This window comes from Leptonychotes weddellii, chromosome X (assembly GCF_054177405.1).
Source record: "Leptonychotes weddellii isolate Sample4059 chromosome X, ASM5417740v2, whole genome shotgun sequence".
Taxonomy (NCBI): Eukaryota; Metazoa; Chordata; class Mammalia; order Carnivora; family Phocidae; genus Leptonychotes; species Leptonychotes weddellii.
Genome location: NC_138385.1, coordinates 53,007,998 through 53,025,059, shown reverse-complemented (window position 1 = coordinate 53,025,059; position 17,062 = coordinate 53,007,998). Strand labels below are relative to the sequence as shown.

Sequence of the window (17,062 nt, the reverse complement as noted above, 5' to 3'; positions counted from 1 at the left end):
CACTCTTCTTTGAGCTACTTGCTCCCACCCCACCGTGAACAACCTTTGACCTTCCTACCTTCTTTGATGTGGCCTTTTCTTTATCTTTAGTTGTGTTTGTTCTGCCAGTTTTCAGGTCATTTTCTGGGTTATTTATACTGATGTGAATGTTGTCTAGTTGTATCAGTGGGACAAAGTGAGCTTGGAATCCCCCTACTCCGCCATCTTCCCGGCCGCCAGTGTATGCATTTTAAATTATCATTGTAGAGCTAGACTCTGAATTTCCTTAAAGACCTCGTGAATTGGGGCACCTGGGTGGCTCAGTTGGTTAAGCGACTGCCTTCGGCTCAGGTCATGATCCCAGGGTCCTGGGATCGAGTCCCGCATCGGGCTCCCTGCTCTGCGGGGAGCCTGCTTCTCCCTCTCCCACTCCCCCTGCTTGTGTTCCCTCTCTCGCTGTGTCTCTCTCTGTCAAATAAATAAATAAAAATTAAAAAATCTTAAAAAAAAAAAAAAAACCTCGTGAATTTTAGCTATGTATTCATCCCCCTACCAAATTTTTTGGTATATTGTAGGTGTTCAATAAGTGGTTAGCATTTTGATGAGCACTGGGTGTTATATGCAACTAATGAATCATTGAACACTACATCAAAAACTAATGATGTACTATATGTTGGCTAAATGAACATAACAGAAAAATAGCATTTTCACTGACGTGTATAAAGAGAGCAATGCTTAATCCAAAGAAGAATTTTAATCATCTTTATGGGAGGCATTAAGCATAATCTTTCCTTGATTCCAAGGAAGTTCTTATCTTTACCACCCTTTAACACTTGAAACAGACAATATGGCATAGCATAGCAAGGTGATCTAAATACTTCAGCATGGCTTGGAAACATTTATCTTATTTAGCCAGCCTAAAAATTATATTTGACTTACATGCACGTATACATAAACACCAGTTGCTTTTTTTTTTTATAAAAAAGAAGAAAGATGATGATAGAGAAAGACAGGTGCATAAGTAGTTGGAGCTTATTTCATTTTTGTCATATATTATTTTTCCAAGCACCATAGCAAAGACACATGACCTTTCAGGACACTAATAGAAAAAGCCATTGCATCCATGAGATCTAATGCTGTCTGGGGGACTAGTTTCTTCTGTAAATTTAGCAAGCCTCCTAATAGTCTTCAGTGTAGTATGAATGAATTCCCCTAAGATGTAGATGCCTTCCAAGACTGTGAAGCATGAAGTCATGGGAAGGAGGAACAAAACATAAAGATAGACAATGGGGAATCATTGTAAAAAACAATATTAATGTTCTCTGTTAAAAAATAACATTTAAAAGACATTATAACTTATGTTTTATTTTATTTTTAAATAGCAAAGTGACATTCTAACAGTTAAGCTGAATTTTGCACTTTAAACTTTCAGAATAGACTGAGAAAACTATGGTAATACGTGGCAAATTAAAATCAGATACTCTGTTCCTGGTTGAAGTGTACAAATCATGGAAATTCTGAATTTATCAAAGCCAAAATTTCAATTTTCTTTTCCTACAATATCCTCTGAGGGGAATGCTTTCCAAAACAACTGAGTGATGCTGACGAAGAGTTCTACCTCCCATTAGAGGTAAAATCTTTTGTTTTGTTTTGTTTTCATTTTTTTTTTGTTTTGTTTTTCCTGTTTTACTGAATAAACTATGTTACTTCCTCTTGTAGCTGTACACGCCTGCAGTTCTCAACAGGATATCTGGGTAGAAAGGGTAAGGTTCTTGTCTTTCTCTTAATACATTAAAAACTAGAACTTAAAAATCTCTGAATTGAAAATGACAATACAAATTTCTGCTGCTTCCATCAAAATGTAATTATGAATCTGCTAATATTTTACGTTTTGAGGGATGTATTGTTATGAAGTATGGAGATTCTCAGTAAGGAGATTATTCAGTGAGGTAATATCTATTTATAAGTTTAAGTGGTTAAAATGTTCACTGAAGCTGCTGCATGTTTTGTGTAAGGAAATGTGGCTGTCTGAGGGAAAGCTCCTTTCTCTATAAGTTAATATGCTACTGATATAAACCAGGAGTCCAGACTTAAATACTGATCTTAACAAATATATGTTAAAATTAGGATAGTGGTTGATTAAACACAATTCTGTTAGTATGAGCAGTGTGTGTGGGGAGGACTTAAAATTTTAAATCCAGGGTTTTGCCAACCAAATTATGTGGCATTCAAATGATAAATACATTTACATGCCTAAATCTTTTCATGAGATGAAACTTGACATGTTTCTTTTGATTGGGACATTTTTCATACATTCATTTTGTGGTGGGACATAAAAGCTTCAAATAGTACAAAGATTTTCATCAAGCCCTAGAAGCTAGGACAGCTGTTATTTCTCAGAGGGGCTGATTCTCAATTTATGATGAACATTTCTTTGGGTGTATTTTTAACTTGAGAACATGGGAAATATTTTAGGAAGGGGTTCTAAGTAGGGTGCAGTCTTTGTTAGAAGGAATTCATTCAATTTTCCTTATTGGAAATAATAAAATAGCTGTTGCCCTTTAAAAAATCTGCTAATTTTACACATGGAGTTTAATTCTTAAGTATGTGAGATTATTCAGAATATGTAAAATTATGTACATCCTGGAAAAGTTGGTACAAGTCATCTAATATATCAGTAAGATCTAGTCATATTGATACCTTCTCATGACATGAGCAAATCAGTATATTTTGTATATACTCAATTCCCCCAGATTAAAAAGTTAGAGACACTAAGTTCCCTTTAAGTAAAAAAATGACTCAATAAATATTTTTACTGTAAAATATCAGGATAAAGACTTTATTGTACTACTAGTTTATTTTCCAGAAACAACACATAATTAACAGCTGTGGACTACATACACATGATTCACAGGATGGCACTATCTGCATATTATGGTTGCCAAGTGGCACCATAATGTTGTATATTGAAAGCAACTCTGCTTAATCACTCTGACCACAAGTATAGATGGATTTTTTCCTCCACTCAAGCAGTTCCAAAGTGGCTGAGATGGGACAGCATATGAAACACAAGCAGCCTAGGCAGCTGCAGGGATTTAGGAACCTTCAAAAGAGCTGAAGTCGGCAATGCCCCTTGGACTGATCTTCCCCAGAAATTGTGTTTTGGCAGGACTATGAAGAAAAAACTTCTTCAGTAGACCTAAAAATTCTGGATTGAGTTTTTTCTTCCCAAACTTCCCCCAGCTACCAAGAAAGTTGACTAGGAGGATGTTGGTCATTTAACCAGCTTCTAAAGTTGGATGAGAGGAGGCAGGACATTAATCATCTCTGTATCCCTAATAGCAAAGTTCAGCCTAAATCTGGTGCTGAGTGAGGACTAGGTATTTACTAAATGTAGAACCCTAGGGGGAGGGAGGGTTTGCTTGTTAAATGGCTCTGTGCTGAGGTCTTGCTTTCTGCAGCTGGAAATGCGGGTGTCCAGGAATACTAAGAAATTCTTCACTAGAGCTTGAGACAGTTTTCCACTTGGTCAAAATTATTGCTCAAGATAGGAAAATAATGCATCTTTATAATTTTGAGGAGTATTAAATGATAGCATACTACTAGAATTAGACTTACTAATTGACAATAGCTTAAGCATATTATTTTGAGACTGGGAGAAGTCACCCCTAACCTGATGTGTCTCCTAGCCTTACCTGTGTGTCTGCGTCCAACCAGAAATTCCACTATTAATAATCTATTACCAGAGATTACTTACTGCCTCTCTAAAGGCCTACTTCTTGAAATATAAATGCTTATGGGATAGGTAAAAAGCTAAGCTAATGTTAATTCGGGAAATGAATTTACGGGCTTCATTTATCAGCCAACTACTAGATTTTCTCAAAAAAGGAAGGTTGGTACTCCAGAAGGTATTAAGGAATTGGAAAGACTTCACTGGGCAGAAACAAACCCACAATTGTATGGTCAATTAATCTTTGAAAAAAGAGCAAAGAATATGCAATAGGAAAAAGATAGTCTCTTCAACAAATGGTGCTGGGAAAGCTGCACAGCCACATACAAAAGAATGAAATTGAACCACTTTCTTACACAATACACAAAAATAAATTCACTGCATCTGTATCTTTGGGGTAAATACCTAGTAGTGCAATTGCTGGGTCATAGAGTAGCTCTATTTTTAACATCTTGAGGAACCTCCATATTGTTTTCCAGAGTGGCTGTATCAGCTTGCATTCTCACCAACAGTGTAAGAGGGTTCCCCTTTCTCCACATCCTTGACAACATTTGTTGTTCCCTGCCTTTTTAATTTTTGCCATTCTAACTGGTGTAAGGTGGTATCTCATTGTGGTTTTGATTTGTATTTCTCCGATGGCTAGTAATGTTGAGCATTTTTTCATGTGTCTGTTAGCCATTTGTATGTCTTCTTTGGAGAAACGTCTGTTCATGTCTTCAGCCCATTTTTTGACTGGGTTATTTGTATTTTGAGTGTGGAGTTTGAGAAATTTTTTTACAGATTTTGGATATCAGCCCTTTTGGTAATGTTATTTGCAAATATTTCTCCCATTCCGTGGGTTGCCTTTTGGTTTTGTTGACTGTTTCCTTTGCTGTGCAGAAGCTTTTTATCTTGATGAAGTCCCAAAAGTTCATTTTTGCTTTTGTTTCCCTTGCCTTTGGAGATGTGTTTTGAAAGAACTTACTGTGACCAATGTCGAAGAGGTTACTGCCTATGTTCTCCTCTAGGATTTTGATGGATTCCTTTATCACATTGAGGTCTTTTATCCACTTCGAGTTTATCATTGTTATGGTGTAAGGGAATGGTCCAGTTTTATTCTTGTATATGTAGCTGTCCAATTTTCCCAGCACCACTTATTGAAGAGACTGTCTTTTTATTTGGATATTTTTTCCTTAATCCAAAGATTAGTAGACCATAGAGTTGAGGGTCCATTTATGGAATCTCTATTCTGTTCCATTGGTCTATGTGTCTGTTTTTCTGCCAGTACCATGCTGTCTTGGTGATCACAGCTTTGTAATATAGCTTGAAGTCAGGCAATGTGATGCCCCAGCTTTGATTTTCTTTTTCAACATTCCCTTGGTGATTCAGGGTCTTTTCTGGTTCCATACAAATTTTAGGATTGTTGGTTCCAGCCCCTTGAAAAATGCCAATGGTATTTTAATAGGGATGACATTGAAAGTGTAAATTGCACTGGACAGGATAGACATTTTAACACTATTTATTCTTCTGATCCATGAGCATGGAATATTTTTCCATCTTTTTGTGTCTTCCTCAATTTCTTTCATAAGTATTCTGTAGTTTCTAGAGTAGAGATCCTTTACCTCTTTCATTATGTTTAGTCCTAGGTATCTTATGGTTTTGTTGCTATTGTAAATTGAATTGATTCCTTAATTTCTCTTTCTACAGTTACATTGTTAGTGTATAGGAGTGCAACTGATTTCTGTGCATTCATTTTGTATCCTGCCACATTGCTGAGTTGCTATATGAGTTCTAGTAATTTGGGGATGGAGTCTTTTGGGTTTTCCACATAAAGTATCATGTCATCTGTGAAGAGGGAGAGTTTGATGTCTTCTTTACCAATTTGGATGACTTTTATTTCTTTTTGTTGTCTGATTGCTGAGGCTAGGATTTCTAGCACTATGTTGAACAATAGTGGTGAGAGAGGGCATCCCTGTCCTATTCCTGACCTTAAGGGAAAAGCTGTCAGCTTTTCCCCATTGATAAAGATATTCGATGTGGGCTTTTCATAGATGGTTTTTATGATATTGAGGAATGTTCCCTCTATCCCTATACTCTGAAGAGTTTTAATCTGGAATGGATGTTGTATTTTGTCAAATGTTTTTTTCCGCATCAACTGAGAGGATCATATGGTTCCTGTCTTTTCTTTTATTGATGTGCTCTATCACATTGATTGATTTGTGAATGTTGAACCGCTCTTGCATTCCAGGAATAAAACCCACTTGATCGTGGTGAATAATCCTTTTAATGTACTGTTGGATCCTATTGGCCAGGATCTTGTTGAGTATTTTGGCATCCATGTTCATCTGGGATATTGGTCTGTAATTCTCCTTTTTGATGGAATCTTTGCCTGGTTTTGGGATCAAGGTAATGCTGGCCTCATAGAAGGAGCTTGGAGGTTTTCCTTCTGTTTCTGTTTTTTGGAACAGCTTCAGTAGAATAGGTATTATTTCTTCTTTAAATGTTTGGTAGAAGTCTCCTGGGAAGCCATCTGGCCCTGGACTTTTGTTTTTTGGGACGATTTTGATTACTGTTTCAATTTCATTACTGGTTATTGGTCTATTCAGATTGTCTATTTCTTCCTGTTTCAGTCTTGGTAGTTTTTAAGTTTCCAGGAAGGCATCCATTTCTTCCAGGTTGCTTAATTTGTTGGCATATAGTTGCTGGTAATAATGTCTAATAATTGTTTCTATTTCCTTGGTGTTAGTCTTGATCTCTCCCCTTTCTTTCATGATTTTATTATTTTGGGTCCTCTCTCTTTTCTTTTGGATAAGTTTGGCCAGTGGTTTATTGATCTTATTAATTCTTTCAAAGAACGAGCTTCTAGTTTCATTGATCTGTTCTACTGTTTTTCTGGTTTCTATTTCATTGGTTTCTGCTCTAATCTTTATGATTTCTCTTCTCCTGCTTGGTTTAGGTTTTATTTGCTCTTCTTTCTCCAGCTCCTTTAGGTATAAGGTTAGCTTGTGCATTTGGGATTTTTCTAGTTTTCTGAAAGAGGCTTGGATGGGTATGTATTTCCCTCTTAGGACCGCCTTTGTAGTGTACCATAGGTTTTGGACCAAAGTGCTTTAGTTCTCATTAAATTCTATGAATTGTTTAAGTTCTTCTTTAATTTCCTGTTGACCCAATCATTCTTTAGCAAGATGCTCTTTAACTTCCAAGTGTTTGAATTCCTTCCAAATTATTTCCTGTGATTGAGTTCCAGTTTCAAGACATTGTGGTCTGATAACATGTAGGGAATAATCTCAATCTTTTGGTATTGGCTGAGACCTGAATTTTGACCCAGTATGTGGTCTATTCTGGAGAAAGTTCCATGTGCATTCGGGAAGAATGAGTATTCTGTTGTTTTAGGGTTTAATGTTCTGCATATATCTACGAAGTCCATCTGGTCCAATGTGTCATTCAAAGCTCATGTTTCTTTGTTGATCTTCTGTTTAGATGATCTGTCCAGGGGCACCTGGGTGGCTCAGTCGTTAAGTGTCTGCCTGAGGCACAGGTCATGATCACAGCGTCCTGGGATTGAGCCCTGCATTGGGCTCCCTGCTTAGTGGGAAGCTTGCTTCTCCCTCTCCCACTCTTCCTACTTGTGTTCCCGCTCTCACTGTCTCTCTCTCTGTCAAATAAATAAATACAATCTTTAAAAAAAAATGATGATCTGTCCAATGCTGAGAGTGGAGTGTTAAAATCTCCTACTATTAATGTATCATTGTTGATTTGATTTTTTATTTTAGGTAATAGTTGGTTTATGTAGTTGGCTGCTCCTATGTTGGGGACATAGATATTTACAATTGTTAGATTTTCTTGTTGGATAGACCCTTTAAGAATGATATAGTGTCCCTCTGGATCTCTTATTACAGTCTTTGGTTTAAATTCTAATTTGTCTGATATAAGAATTGCTACCCCAGCTTTCTTTTGAGGTCTGTTGGCATGATAAATTGTTCTCCATCCCCTCACTTTCAGTCTGGAGGTGTCTTTAGGTTCAAAATGAGACTCTTGTAGACAGCATATGGATGGGTCCAGTCTTTTTATCCAGTCTTTTATCCCTGTGTCGTTCCATGGAAGCATTTAGGCCATTCATGTTGAGAGTTACTACTGAAAGATATGTATTTATTGCCATCCTATTGTCAGTTTCTATGGATTGTCTCTGTAAATTTCTGGTCTATGTTACTCTTGGGGTCTTTCTCCTTTTAGAACCCTCCTTAGTATTTCTCACAGGGCTGGCTTGGTGGTAACATATTCTTTCAGTTTCTGCTGGTCCTGGAAGCTCTTTATCTCATCATCTGATCTGAATGACAACCTTGCTGGATAAAGTATTCTTGGTTGTATGTTCTTATTTAGTATCCTGAATATGTCTTGCCAGCCCTTTCTGGCTTGCCAGGTCTCTGTGGATAGGTCTGACATTATTCTGATGTTCCTCCCTCTGTCCATAAGAAATCTCTTTCCCCTAGCTGCTCTCAGGATGGCTTCCTTGGTTCTAAGATTTGCGAGTTTTACTATTACATGCTGGGGCATTGGTCTATTCTCCTTGATCTTGGGAGGGGTCCTCTCTGCCTCTAGGACACGAATGTTTGTTTCATTCCCCAGATTAAAGAAGTTCTCAACTATGATTTGCTCAAATATACCTTCTAGTCCTCTTTCTCTCCACCCCCTCAGGGATCTCAATAGTTCTGACAATAAAACATTTCATGGCATCGTTAATCTCTCTAAGTCTGTTCTCATGGATTTTATGCTCTTTGTTCCAGCCTCCTCCTGTTCTTTCCTTTCTCTCAGCTTATCTTCTAGATCACTAATTTGTTCTTCTGCCTCATTTACCCTAGCTGTTAGAGTGTCCAGTTTAGTCTGCATCTCATTCATAGCATTTTAAGTTTGGCCTGATTAGCTCTCATTTCTGCCCTTAGAGACTCTATATTGCCACTAATGGTTTTCTTGAGCCTAGCTATTGACTTCATAATTGCTACCCTGAAGTCTATTTCTGATATCTTGCTTATATCCATATCCATTAGGTCTGTGGGAGAGGCCATTGTCTCTGGTTCTTTTCTTTGTTGGGAGTTTCCTCATCCTAGTCATTCTGTTGAGGGGTGCTTGAGGGGATATAGAGTCCAAAATATCAACCACAATCCAGGCAAGATGCACCCTGAGAAAATCCAGAGTGGTCAGAAGCCACCACCGAAAAAACACAGCCAAAATGAACCCCAAGAATAAAATTTATAAAATTAAAAAAATTAAAAAATAAATTAAAGATTAAAAAAAGATGGGGTGGGGGAGGGGGTTATAATCTCTCAATGTGGGCAAGGTAGGGTGTTTCAGTTATTCTTGGGTGTGTTTTGTTCTCTTTGTTAGAGGACACTACTTCCCAGAGTTACAGGGAAAATAAAACTGGGATATATATAAAGGTAATATTGAATAGGGAAAAAAGGACTACATTGAAGCTTATATCTATATAAAAAATAGAGAGAGAGAGAGAGGTGTGAAAAAGTAAAAGTTAAAAAACTACTATGAGATGTTATATTAAACATCTAGTTGAAATGAGAAATAGGTAAAAAGAAAAAACAGAGAAGAAACATGAGAAAGAATAAAAATAAAAAAAAAGTTGTATCTGAGAAGTACACAAGCCGTGAGGCAATACTTGGAGCTCAATATACTATTTTCCCCTGGTGTTGGGGTTTTATAGTTTTATGGGGATGCTAGGGTTGTCATCTTCTTGTTCTTCCAGCTTTTCTTCTGGGTGAGGGGCCTTCTGTGTGGTTTTTCAAGCCACCCTGCCTGGGCGGAGTTGCCCTGCCCCCATCAGGGGGCTGGGCTCCTTGGAAACTGGTTTTTTGGGCTTTTGTTCTCTGGCAGCTTTTTGCGCCTTTTCAGATGGTCAGAGCAAAGGAAAATGTCCACACCCGGACCTCTGCCCCAGGGCAGAGAAGTCACAGTCCGCTCTTCTCTGAACCATCCAGAACACACAGTCTCCCTTTCTGTAAGTGCTGCTGAAAACCGCAGCCTCCCATGGGAGGTGCACACCCCCAACAAGCCTCTCATCTGTTGACTCAGGCCCTGCTTGTCTCTGTTCTTTGTGCTTCCAAAACCCTGAGTGGTCCCAGGTCTGTGTGGCAGTGGCAGAGATGGGGGTGGCCGGCCTCAGGCCCTTGTGTGCGCTCATACCCTCTCAGCTCCTGGATCCTGTTTGATCACTGTTATCAGGCCCTTCCCATCCCACCACTACTGGTCTGCAAGTTATCACTGGGAAGCTTTTGCACTTGGGTGTTACATCACTTTCCAGGGGCCAGCTTATAGTGGCTCCCTCCCTCTTCTGTTTATCTTCCCATATCTGCCTGCAGAATCACAACTCTGCCCTTCATACCTTGCAACAGCTGATTTTCTGCTTGTAGAGATCCATATATATATTGTTACATCTCAGGCTGATTTTGTGGGTGTTCGAATGGTTTGGTAGATATCCAGCTAAATTCAGGGGACCAGTTGAAACAGAGTCTCCTACTCCTCTGCCATCTTGCCCCCCCCAAAAAATCTCTTTTTAGCAATTTTTATTGAAGAACACTACTATCAATCAGTGATTTCTATTAATTTTTTTTATTTGAGATTGTCTTAATTTTTCCTTCATTTTGAAGGATAGTTTTTCTGGATATATTAATTTTTAGGTTAATCTTTCTTCATTCTTTTTTTAAAGTTTTTCAAAAGTTTATGGAGGCAATAAGGCATATAAATTGTATGCTGGCAGACATTAAGACCTACTTTTTCTTACTGAAGAAAATGGAACATGTTTTATCAAAATTTGACAATCGAGAGTTAAGGGTACTGAAATTAAAACACCAACTAAAACAAAAACAACCAAAAATTTTAAAAAAGTGTTATTCAACTTGGAAGGAAGAATAGAACCAAGGCATAAAGGGGAGGTTAAATGGGGTTCCTCAATCTCAAAATCCTTTAGGACAAGAAGTTCTGGCCATTTGTGAGCAATGGTTTACACCACCAATTCCAATTCCAGAATCTAAATTTACAGCAATAGAAAAAACAAAGATAATTCCAAATTCATTTCTGGGCATACTGCAAAGAGAAGCTTGAAAGTATTCGTAATACACAGGCTTGTCTGTTTCAGGGAAAATGACATATTGCTGTAATTCTTCCTGCTGTTATATTCAAAGAAAAAATGATACAGTTTTGCAAATATTTAGAAATACCTCATTTTCATTCTTATTTTTAGTATAGGATTGACTTTTTAAAATAAGGGCTATATCTATAATGGATACAGAACTTCAGCTCACACCTTTCTAATATTCCATTCATCTCCCACCCAGTCAATGAATATTATGGTTATCTTAGCAAAGTTTCTTCACAGAAAGATATTACTAAATGGCTGATGTAACTGCAAACTTTAACAAAGTGCTGTGAATAACTGTTGGAAAATTCTTATACTGATTTGCAATGGTCTTTTAAGGTTAAAAATATGTTGGCTATTTGAACATAATACTACAAGTTTGCAAGGAAACATTTTCACTGTCCTACTTGATATATAATATAGTAATATGATAGAATAAATTATAGTACCTGGCAGGCTGACATCAACTCTTCATCTAAAACAGATTATCATTCAGTTCAAGATATTAAAAATGAGGATGAAACATGTTCTAAAACATTGTAGCTATAAGAGGTCTTATATGTACTCAAAAGAGGAATGTACTCAGAACCTTTATTTAGGGCTACCTAACATCTAGAGAACATCCATGTGATTCCATATTTTCCAGAATGAGATTCCAAACTGCACTTGTTAGAAGAGGGACTGAAGAGTCCGGCTTTTCTACTTAAGTTGTGACCACACTGTTAGCAGATAAAAGACCTTTATCTTCCACCATCCCAATGGAAACTGCACAAAGTAGGGCATTCATGAAAAATGTAGAACAGGACACGAAAGACTAGAATACCTACCCTCCCCCACCATCCATCTCCATCTTGCTAATACTGAACCAAAAAGGAACCCCATTCTCAAAGTTCATGACCTCTCTACTTTAGGTCACCCTTGAATGGAGTCTACATAATTACATTTACCATAAGAATAGTATCCTGTTTGAGGAGTAGTCCTTGTCTTAAAACTGCGAATTTTAAGCCTACAGGGTTAATCTGGGGACAATTTAATAATATTGTTACTTTTAGAGCACTAACACACACAAAGTGAATCCAATAAAGATCTGTGTATGGATTAAGTACATTGCATGTCCATCATAGAACCCTTTTACATCACATAATCACCAGAACTAGAAACTGCATGGAAAACTAAAAACAGGGAACAGCCCAATCATTAGAAATTGCACACTGTGACTATACAGAAACCAGGTGCATGGTACAGTGCTGCTGCAAAAAATGGAAGCCTGTAGATTTGACAGGAAGCCAAATCATGGGTTTGAGATAATTTTAGGAAACTGGCAATACTGTTGAAGCAAAATAATCAACACAGCAGGAAATGGACCCAAAAAAGGCCTTCTATAATCAAGTAAACATCTGATATTTCCTTTCCCTTTGAGAATAAATATAAGTAAGGTCACTTTTAGCCTTGGAACAGATATATGTTTCCCTGTGATGATCTTGTTAATGACTACATGATATCTGATATCCTCTGCTAGGATTATAGTTTTAAGAAAGCCATAGTTACAAGAATCATGTACTGTAAATACCTAGAACTTCCTTTTATGGCAACCACTATAGAATTCACTTGTTTTAAACAGTTAATAAGGGAAGATGGCTCATGTTTCCTTTGCAATAATAGTATATGTTGGGGATCAAGTGGCTTTCAAGCAGCATGGTGGGTGTGAAAATGTCTGCAGTTTAGATCATTCTGTTGTGTTTATGGATTGGCAAGTCTGTAATCAAATGGCCACACTGGGCTAAGGTACACCTTCCGTTCCACCATTGTCCAAGTGGAGTGCCATTTCTTCTGATATAAAAGTGTTCACATTGACATCATGGAGTCCATTTATCCTTCAACTAGCATTCCATCTATTGCTTATATGTGTAGGAGAGCTTGGGGTACTCAAATGCATGCTTATACTATCCATTGTACCACTAAGACCATGCAGAGCTATGTTTTCCCAGAAGGGTTGCAAATTAGTCTCTATAGATGAGCTGATTTCCATTGAAGTAGCTCAGTTAGGGGACACTACAGTCAGTCTTGGGGAGCTCTAGAGTTTTGTGGTGAAGGAACTTTTCCACACAGGAAGCTGACCAAATCTTCTCTATGAATAGTTATTCAGGGCTCTTTAACCCAAACCAACACATACTTATTGCATTGCTGATAGTCAATTTGAATTCCAATATCAAAACTTTACTGATGGGTATCCATGCTTTCTTTCTTTGTAGAGGTTGGTGATGGTGGTGGCTGCATTTTGGAAAGGGACCCAGAGAAAAAGTCCTGGCTTCTGACACAGTCAGGATAAGTAGGGGGAGGGAGAAACTTAAAAACAGAAAGAGAGAGTCAGAGAGACATAGAGATGTTATTTGGGTGTCAATCACTCCAGAAGGCCACATTAGGTCTCACCATTTTGTTGCAGGGTTTCAGGTTCCTACACTCAATGTAAGGGTGGCAGGAAGGGGGTCAGGTTGAGGTGAAGGGGAATCTGGGGGCCCAGAAGCACAATCCAGCATAGGAGGGGTGAAGGGAGATGCCTCCTCCCAGTCCCTGCTCCAAAGCTGGCTCAGGGCACAATGAGACTGCCCCACAGCCTTCCTTCCCCATTTTGTGACCGGTCTCCTTCTTTATTCTTTCTTTTTAAAATTTTATTTATTTGTTTGTTTTTGAGAGGCAGGGAGGGGCAGAGGGAGAAGAAGAGAGAATCTCAAGCAGGCTCTGTACTGAGCTCAGAGCCTGATGCAGGGCTCAGTCTCAGGACCTTGAGATAATGACCTGAACCAAAATCATGAGTCTTGTGCTTAACCACCTGAGCCACAGAGGTGCCCCTCTTTTTATATTCTTGATGTTAATTTTTTTCTCTTATTATTTCCTTTGTGCTTGAAGAACTTTCTTTAGCAATTATCTTAGAGCATGTCAACTTTGTTTCCATCACCTGAGTATTCCCAAAGGATATTTTTGTTGGCCCCCATGGTTTTAAATTAGAAATTTGTCATTTGGATCATTGTTTTTCTATGAATCATATATTGCTTTTCTCTGTTTTCTTCTTTTATGAGATTTCTAGTCTTTAGAGTTCTGAAGATTAATTATGATGTGTCTATATGTACATTTATTTGCATTTATCCCATTTAGGGTAAACTCAATTCTTGAATTCATAGCTTTATGCCTTACACAAAATTTGGGAAATTTTCAGCCATTTTTTTTTTGAAAAAGTTTTTTCACCTGTGGGCTTCCCCAGTGCTTAGTCCAGGATATACAGGAGACGACACACACACATATGTGCATGCACACACACACACACACACACACACACAATCAATGTCATGTTGTTCCTTGAGTCTTGAGATCTTCAGCCAGTCTTTTTTTTAATTTTCTCCACATCTTAGAGTCCTCTTTCATTTGTTTTATGTTTTATCTAGGTATTTTAGCCATAATTATCAAGAATAATGGGATGGAGTAGATTTATTCCATCTCATCTGCAATCGGAAGTTTTCAGGACAATCTTACAAGTAGGCTTACCTGTTGTTATTTGGGTGGAAGATGGATGGGGATGCTGACTGCTAATTTCTAACAATATTAATTTTATCTTGCACCTATGATTCTATCATTTCCTTAATTTATTCAATAAACAAATGTGTTTTGAATATCTAATGCATGCAAGGAAGTTTTCTATTTCTCTTGATGTACACTTGATCAAGAAAAATTCAATATATGTCTCAGAATATAATATCCAGTGTATGATCCAGTTTATAATGGAAGCATGAGATCTTATCAAGGCACAGAGAGGTACCTAAGTCAGACTTGGAGAGAAATCTGAGAAGGCTTTCCAGAAGATAATTCTAAATTAGGAGCTGAAGGAAAATTAGTCACATGAAAAGTGGGAAAAGAATATTCCAAGAGCATAAAATATTTATTCAAGTTCATCAATATATCAGAATGCATCACACATTCATGAAAATGTGAGTACTTCAGCATGGTTGGAGCAGAGAATTGTGGTGAAGTGTAGAGCTATAGAAATGAGGTTGGAAAGAGACCTGCAGGACTTAATACACCATAGTAAGGAAGTTTTGTTTTGTTTTGTTTTGTTTTTGTTTTTAGATACAGGTGAATCTTTGGAAGAATTAGGCAACAGAATAGTGACATCAAATTTGGAATTCAGAAAGATCACTTTAATGAAAAATAGATTTGGGCGCCTGGGTGGTTCAGATGGTTAAGCGTCTGCCTTCAGCTCAGGTCATGAACCCAGGGTCCTGGGATCGAGTCCCGCATTGGGCTCCCTGCTCAGCGGGGAGCCTGCTTCTCCCTCTGCCTCTCTCTCTGTGTGTCTCTTATGAATAAATAAATAAAATCTTTTAAAAAATGAAGAATATGTTTATTGGAATGGGCAAAATTGGAAGTAGAGGGAACCGATAAAGGTTGGTAAGAATAAGTAATAAAGAGATGATGGTTTGAGAGACTATGGACTCTGAGAAACAAACTGAGGGTTCTAGAGGGGAGGGGGGTGGGGGGATGGGTTAGCCTGGTGATGGGTATTAAAGAGGGCATGTACTGCATGGAGCACTGGGTGTTATCCGCAAACAATGAATCATGGAACACTACATCAAAAACTAATGCTGTAATGTATCGTGATTAATATAACATAATAATAATAAAAAAACAGATGATGGTTGTCTAAATTAAAATAAAGGTGGTGCAGAGAGAAGTAGCTAAATTTAGAAATTAGGAAGATAGAATTTATGCGATATGTGTGGGTATTAATAGGTGTAAATGTTAAAGGTATCACCTAGATTGTGTGAATGGGCAGATGGCAGAGTGATCATATGCCATTATCCAAACTAAGACACTTTAAAGAGTGAAAGGTAGTATCATTATTGATTACATTGCAATAACAAATGTAAACCAGTTCTGTTCCAGGCAAATCAGAATATATGGTCAGCCTAGTGTATGGTCATTCTAGTAAAATAGCATGTTTTTTGGAGGAATACTACACTTTATTTAAAACATTTTAATTTATCTTGAGAAAATTAAAAAAAATTAATTTAAAATGCTCATGAGACATGCACTTATTAATAAATGAGTATTATTTCTTTGGGTGGAGAGGATGGGGTGGATATAGTATGTGATTACAATTTACATGAGTGCAGAGACCATGTCTGCCTATATACCATCTTATCATCAGTACCTAAAACAATGCCTAATACATTGAAGGGATGCAAAATGTACATTAATTAATTAATATTCATTATATTTAGAGGGAAAGGTGTGTTCTAAGGCCTAGGAAAGTATTGTTTTGCACTTGACGGTACATAAAATGAGATAACTGGGGGAAGGGACACAAGTCCTGTGTATACTCCAAATAATGGCTGTTATAGGCAGAGGATAATAGAAAAGGCTGTTAGTGAAGTAAAAAATTCCTATCAATGTCAATCTCTGCCTCTCACTGAGCCACAGCTAATCTGCTCCATGCTTTCCACCTACCATTGGTGCCCTTGGTTTTGGGGAGATTTACACAGCACTTTCTTCTCTCAGCACAGAGGCAGACAGGTGAAGTAGAAAGATTATTTGAGTGAGAGGTTTATTTTTAGCCACATTTCAAAATCTAATTAACAATGAGTTTCTTTATCCCTGGGCAAGTTAATTTACCACTTTGTACCTTACCAAATGAGGTAAAAATGAAGATTCAAATGATTTTTTTTTAATTTCTTGCAGGTAGCATCCTCCAGTTCTGGGGCAAATGAGTTGGGACATACATACGCAGGCAACTTACCATAGTTCTTGTTGCTAACCTTTCTGAAGAAGTTGTGATCTGCAACCATGTCTGCTTGGCTCAGTCCTCAGTGAGAAACGTGAGACTCAGACACAACCAAAGGAGCACAATAGTGGTGAGGCTATTCTGTTCCTAAGCCTTTTGCTATCTGAAACCAGTAGCATTGCCAGACAGGGGTGGGAAACATTCATGGTCCTGCATTTGGAGAAAAGAGAATCTTTTTAAGTGGAATAAAAACCACCTAAAAGCCATTTGAAAAGCTATTATGGTGTATATATACCACATCAAAAGGAATGAAATCTTGCCATTTGCAATGACGTGGATGGAACTGGAGGGTATTGTGCTGAGCGAAATAAGTCAATCAGAGAAAGACATGTATCATACGATTTCACTGATATGAGGAATACTTAATCTCAGGAAATAAACTGAGGGTTGCTGGAGT

The 17,062-nt window shown here is 37.7% G+C and overlaps 1 protein-coding gene and 1 pseudogene across 2 annotated transcripts in view; one reads left to right on the top strand and one right to left on the bottom strand.

The window, feature by feature from the left end:
- LOC102740026 (putative P2Y purinoceptor 10) overlaps window positions 1–17,062 on the top strand; it is a 63,639-nt gene that overhangs the window by 35,976 nt on the left and 10,601 nt on the right. The window contains exons 1-3 of one of the 2 annotated variants that reach the window (XM_081808617.1): window positions 1,467–1,609; window positions 1,699–1,742; window positions 16,563–16,735. The gene's annotated coding sequence lies outside the window, so the exon portion shown is untranslated. Of the gene's footprint in view, window positions 1–1,466; window positions 1,610–1,698; window positions 1,743–16,562; window positions 16,736–17,062 lie in introns of those variants that run through there. The other variant, XM_006726924.3, reaches the window with a different exon arrangement.
- Window positions 12,049–16,669, bottom strand: LOC102739735 (HUWE1-associated protein modifying stress responses 1-like; annotated as a pseudogene).